This window comes from Falco biarmicus, chromosome 6 (assembly GCF_023638135.1).
Source record: "Falco biarmicus isolate bFalBia1 chromosome 6, bFalBia1.pri, whole genome shotgun sequence".
Taxonomy (NCBI): domain Eukaryota; kingdom Metazoa; phylum Chordata; class Aves; order Falconiformes; family Falconidae; genus Falco; species Falco biarmicus.
In genome coordinates, this window is record NC_079293.1 from 5,310,896 (window position 1) to 5,316,895 (window position 6,000).

A 6,000-nucleotide genomic window follows, 5' to 3' on the forward strand; every position below is an offset into this window, starting at 1 on the left:
TGGCTAGAAAAAATGTCGTTGAGTCTGAAGGGTAGGTAGCATTGCATTTATTCCTCTTTGATTTTGTTTTCCTAGTGGAGAAGGAGTGCAGTGGAGAGATGGGCTGTGCTGGGTGATGGGTTTTCCTGAGATCCTGTCCTCCTGCATTTCTCCATGGCCTGGAGATGAAGAGACCATAGACTAAGCTGGCATGTTATTTGCCCAACCCGAGCGTTGCGTGCGTAACTCTTCAACAAAGATAACTGTCTTCCCCACACAGCCAATACTGGGAGAAAGGAGGAGAGAGATGCAAGTATGACTGAATAGCAGTCGAGTACAGCTAGCTAATTGCAGCTTCATGTAATCGCTTTCATAGCCGTTATCATAACTGTATATATTTCCAGCTCAATTCGTCTATCTTTTCCGGCCTCCTGTCTTTGCAGCTGCCTCCTCTTCTCTCCTTCCTGATGGCTGCAAATCTCTGCTTATCACCCGTTTTCATGCTGTGTTTTGTCTGTCTCTTTGTGTTCATCCTCGTACCAGCTTCTTGGCTGCATGTGGCAGTTTCTTATTTCCTGGATGTTGGCAGAGACTTTAGTATGAACTACTTGCTTCAGTTAGCATTTGTGACCTTTTGTCTTATTTTGTTTTTCTGGATGATTTAATTTTACACATGTTTACACTAAGGACTACTTTTGCAAACTGAAGTGGTCAATATGGATGTGCAATTGCTATGTGAGGCAGTAAGAATTAAGACAATTATTTATTTATCAAATTTCTTTTTGTATGAATGTATCCATCCACTGCATGAATTTTTCATGCAAACTCATCTTGAAAAAAAGATTACCTCCTCCTGGGAAGGATTTGAACTCTTCAGGGAATTCCCCCAAATTCTCGTGTTTTTTTTCTTTAATTGAACCCCACGGTGTAAGAAGAGCTCCATCTACAATATTGATTGCAGAAAAACATGCAGACCTGTCAGTCTTTCTTTTCCCAAGGCAAAACTCTCCTATTGTCCTTTTCTGCTGGGGTATAATCTCCACAAAGACAGACTTCAAACAGTTAAGCTTCTTCCTATTGTATTGGGACTATATGTAGTGTTCCACTTTACATTCACATTTAATAGGTTTCAAGCTTCAGTGATAAACTAGCAATGTTTTTCCTTCATGACAACTGTTTGACAGCTTTTGAAAATGGATAAAAAATGGAAAATTACCCTACAGATGAAACATCCCCTTCTCTTCATAACTCAGGCTGAGACATGGCATGAATGGAATAACACACTTATTACATTCTGGGCACTGAACACAAAATGCATTGCCTCCCTCTATTCCACTTGATTTGATAATCTAGTACAATTTAAGTCCCTAATAAATTAAATTGTTCAGAAACTTGGTTCACTGCCTAAAGTCTGTGCAAGGCTGTGCTGTTTAATGATGCCTTCCTTTCTTTCAGTGTTTTATCTTTGGGATAAATAATTCAGCCTAATAAACCCTGTGATCTCTGAGGTTAATTGACATCCACAGTAATTCCCAGCTTGTGCACAGCACCCATATTTGTCTGTCTTTCACGGAGTCCTGTAGCATCATCTAAATCTTTGTGGCTCAACAGCCAGGTTCCCTGTGTTGCCAGAATCCCTAATCATTGCAAATGCCACTTCTGCTCCTGAATGGGCAAGGGCCTGAGGTCCACGTGCTTGTTCCCTTCCCCCCGAGTGGTTACCTGTAATCTGGTTGATTTCTGGGAAAATCCTAGGGCAATTGAGACCAGACCAAATTTTTTAAAAAACAGTTAAAAAAGCAGAATGAAAAAAGTATTATGAAGATCCACAAATACATTATCTGGGGGATTTATTCATAGGTGATGTGTCCAGCTGTACAGTGGGATGAATATGTTCTTATAAATTATTAAATCACTCAGATGGTCCTCCTCCCCAAACCTGACATTTATTGAAGGAAAGTAATTGAACAGGATTTGGCCAGTTCCACTCCCTGTGTTCGCACGTTACATAACAGACATCGCCACCAGCCCGCTCCCCGTCTCCCTCTGCTTTCAGGCTAACACAGAGTATTGGGTATCAATAAAACATAAGAATTACTCCTAGTATAACAATAGCACCTCTTCGCAACCTCCAGCCTGCTTAGCTCCCAGGAATAGCATGCTAATGAGGGTGCACGGCGTTTTGGACAGATGCTAGAGTGTTATGCTGGGTTGATAACTGCGTCTCTTGGATCAAGCACTGCGCTGGGATGACTCATGCCTTTTACTAATTTATAAGAGCAGTCTTCCTTGAAATCCCAATGTAAATACTGTCGTCCTGTTCTCTGTGAGTGACTACAGCCTTGAAGTCAACAAAAGTAATGCACGCACTGCGTGCAATAACGAGTCACCAGCATATTCCTTTTTAATCCCAGGATGACATATTTGAATTTGGGGTTGTTTTGCTTTGTTTTATTAGCATTCTTTCCCAGAAGCTGTAGGAACATAAGGGCCGCATAGCCCGAGGAGAGCCACAGGACAGTGTGCACAGCAACACAAAAAGGCTGAGCCTTAGTTTTATAAAGAAGGAGGCTAGAGCTGTATCCAAACCTGATCGTTTGGATGCATGCAATTCTTAAATTTAAAATCAGGATTCATTTACTGCATGCATTATAGTTTCCTTTGCAAGATGGTCACTAAACAGGATGGTGTCCTATTCACACCTGTCAGGAGTGTCCCTCAGACCCACGGAAGGAAATGAGGCTTTTAAAAGTCAGATAGGGCTCAGGACATTTCCTTTCCCATTTTAATGAAGAGGTGTTTGCAAGTAAGTGTTTCTAACATCCTGGCTTGTATTGATTTTTTCTATCCCCATGATTACTCTGTGCAAACAAGGCTGTTCATGCACTGGCCTACCTAGGCAAAAAATACCAGATACCCCATGGTAATTTCTAAAGACAGTGGGCAAACCTGAGAGTGAAGACTTGGTTTACATCTTCCCCCACTGACATACAGTGCTTTAGCTGAGCACAAGAGCAGATTTCCAAATTGCCTAAGCAAAGCCACTTTCACAGTCTATTTCAAGCAGCTGACACCTTCGCTTGCAGATCAATGAGAGTTGCTGTCCCCAGTGTGACGTTTCCACCCAACCCCGGAGTCATCCAGGACAGGATGGGATAACTCGGCAGTCATGTCTGTCTCCACTGACTCTAAAGGGAAGGCAAATGATGACTTCAGACTGTATACCAGCTCTTAGGTAACTAAAAATAGGTGAGAAGATCCCCCAAACTGGAACCAAACCAGCTGTTTTTTGAGCAGTGAGCTATCAGCAAGGTACTGATGTAAAGCTGAGGTGCAAAACCTAGAAGTCCCATGCCCCATTACTATCATTAATATCACAAATCATGACAAATCTGTATGTGCTGCCAGTAGTTTTCCGAGGTAAGCAGAAGTTTCTTTTCCCCATATCTTGTCAGACAGCCACTTCAGGCAGATCCCCTTCCCTCAGACACTCCAGGCACCTCTTTGACCTCAAGATTGACACCAAAGAGGCTCCTCTCCTCCACAACCTGTTCTCAGTGCTTCTGTAGGCAACTTTAGGGTTCAGCTTGATTTTAATCCTATTCTTCTATCATGTCCTGAGCTGAAGTGGGGCTGGCACCAGCTCCACACGTCAGGCTGTTAAAGGACTGAAGTAGGTCGGGAAGGACTGACCCATTGCAAAGGGAAGAAGAACAAAACAGGAGCCTAAAGCAGTCTCAGATCTCCTGCTGCTTGACAGAACTTCTGCTGGGTTTGCTTATCTTCTGAAAACTAGCCATGTGCTGGAGGACATTTTTCTAGGAACTGGCTGGTCCTGACAGGCTAACTATCCCAGCATGTGCTTGGCAATTTAAAGCAGAAGCTCTAAGATCCTGATAACATTGCTAGGCTGAATAGCTGCCTTCTCACTGTGTGAGTGTAGCCTGGCTCTATGGTAAATCACAGCTACTCAGATGAAGCTGGCTGCAGTTTCTTGACAGATAAAGTAGTTCTTGCTATATATGGAACATAAGTGCTATTTGCACAAGAAATAGAAAAAGTATTTCCCTGTATAAAAGGCCCACCCAATTTAAAGGTATTGTCATAACCAAAACCACGGTTAGGTCATTACTGCTATCTAAAAGTGCTCAAAAGTGTCTAAAAGAGTCTGTCTCTAGGAAATGTTGCTAAAGCTTCCACTTCGGGAAACCCTTTCTGCCATACGCAACTACAAACCGCTCTCTTATACTTATCATCCTTCCTGCTCCTTCTCTCCAAAAATCCCCAACAACCAAACCTTAGCAAAGGTGGCCCCTGCTCAGACAACATTTTGAAACATTTCTGCCTGAAGATTTCACTACCCCTGGTGTTATTATGTGGACTTATGAATGCTCAGCTTTGACAAAACCCAGCCTTGTGTACACATGGAAAAATGTCATTAATATTAGTTTATTTCTTCCCAATGTGTTTGATGCTTCTGAAAGAGCCTCTTGCAAACATGAAAAAGGCAGAGGTTTTTTTCAGAGTTTATAGTAAGTTTCCTAGTATTTATAATAAATGTGCAAACAGACAGTTAAAGAGGGAAAAAAAAATCAGCTGGTAGCTGTTTTCCAGGCATTCAAACTCATCCTCTTATTTACCTATAGAGAAGCTAGTGGGAATCCAATGGAGGGCCATGATGATGGCCAGGGGCTGGAGCACAGGATGTACAAGGAGAGGCTGCCAGAGAAGGTTTGCCTAGTCCAGCAAAAAGAAAGAACAGGGAGGCTTTACCACAGCAAGGGAAATCATGACTGGATTAAAGGAAAAATATTTTTTTGATGAGGCTGGCAAAGCCCTGGAGCAAGTTGCCCAGAGAAGCTGTCAAATCCTTACCCTTGGAGATGCAGCTAAAATTTTGGTCAAAAATTTGTCCCAACTACATGAGGCTCTGAGCGAACTGATCTAGGTTTGAAATTGGCCTGTCAAGGGTTTCAACCAGAGGACATTCAAAGGTCCCTTTCAACCTACAACACCCTGTGATTTTATAAATGTCCTGACTGTACACAGCTAATTAGTCCTTTGCTAAGAAAATAGGTTTTCAAGAAATGCCTGAATGCAGATGAAAGCTCCAAAGGCTGCTGGACCGGCTCAGAAAAAGGAGTTTCGGATTCAGAAGGCAGCATGCGCTGAAGAGCAGGGTACCTGTGTGAGAAGTGGGTGAACAAGGTAAAATCAGAGTATGTTCTGGAAGGGGGGCAAAGGCAATGCGGGAAGGGAGCAGGGCTGATACGCCAGTGCATACACTGTGAGGCATGTACTTGCCTGGGGCTTGCTTTAAAAAGAAATCTGTTTCCAAAGAAAACAATGAGATTTTTATGTTTTAACTGACCGAAACCTTGATACTGTTCCACAGCATGAGAGCAGCATCCTTCCTCAGAAAGACATCAGCAGTCCCAAGTGGCTATTTTTGCTTTTGTAGCGAGAGAGAAAACAGTAAGTGAGAGAAAGAGAAAATGAAGTGCCTCTGACAAGAAAACAATGTGCCAGAAGCAACTCCTCTAAATACAGAAAGGCAAAAGGACAGAACCCCATTCATTCTCCAGCTTTTTTGTGGGGTTTTTACCCATCTAATATTTTACCTTCAATTTATTTCTTTTTCCTCTTGAAATATTGTGCCTTACAGTAAGAAATCATAGAACTGTAGAGGTTAGAGATGCAAGAATCCTATTAGATCATCTGCTCCACTGCTCTTTGCCAGCACAGAATTGCTTCCTGTGGTACATTTTCTAGTGTTTTGTCCAGCTTTGCAAAAATCCTGAGTGACCAGGCTTCTACCAGGTCTCCCAGCAGCTTTTCCATAGCTGGATACATCTTGAAAGATTTTCCTGCTAGTCAGTCTGTGGTTTCATGTTGCTAATTTCACCCATTTGGCACTTCTGTGTCTATGTAGCAGTCTGAATTGTTTCCTCCCCTTTGGCATTCGTATCTGCTTAGCATGGAGTCATAGAAAAACGGGGCTGAAAGGACTGTTGTCCTGTA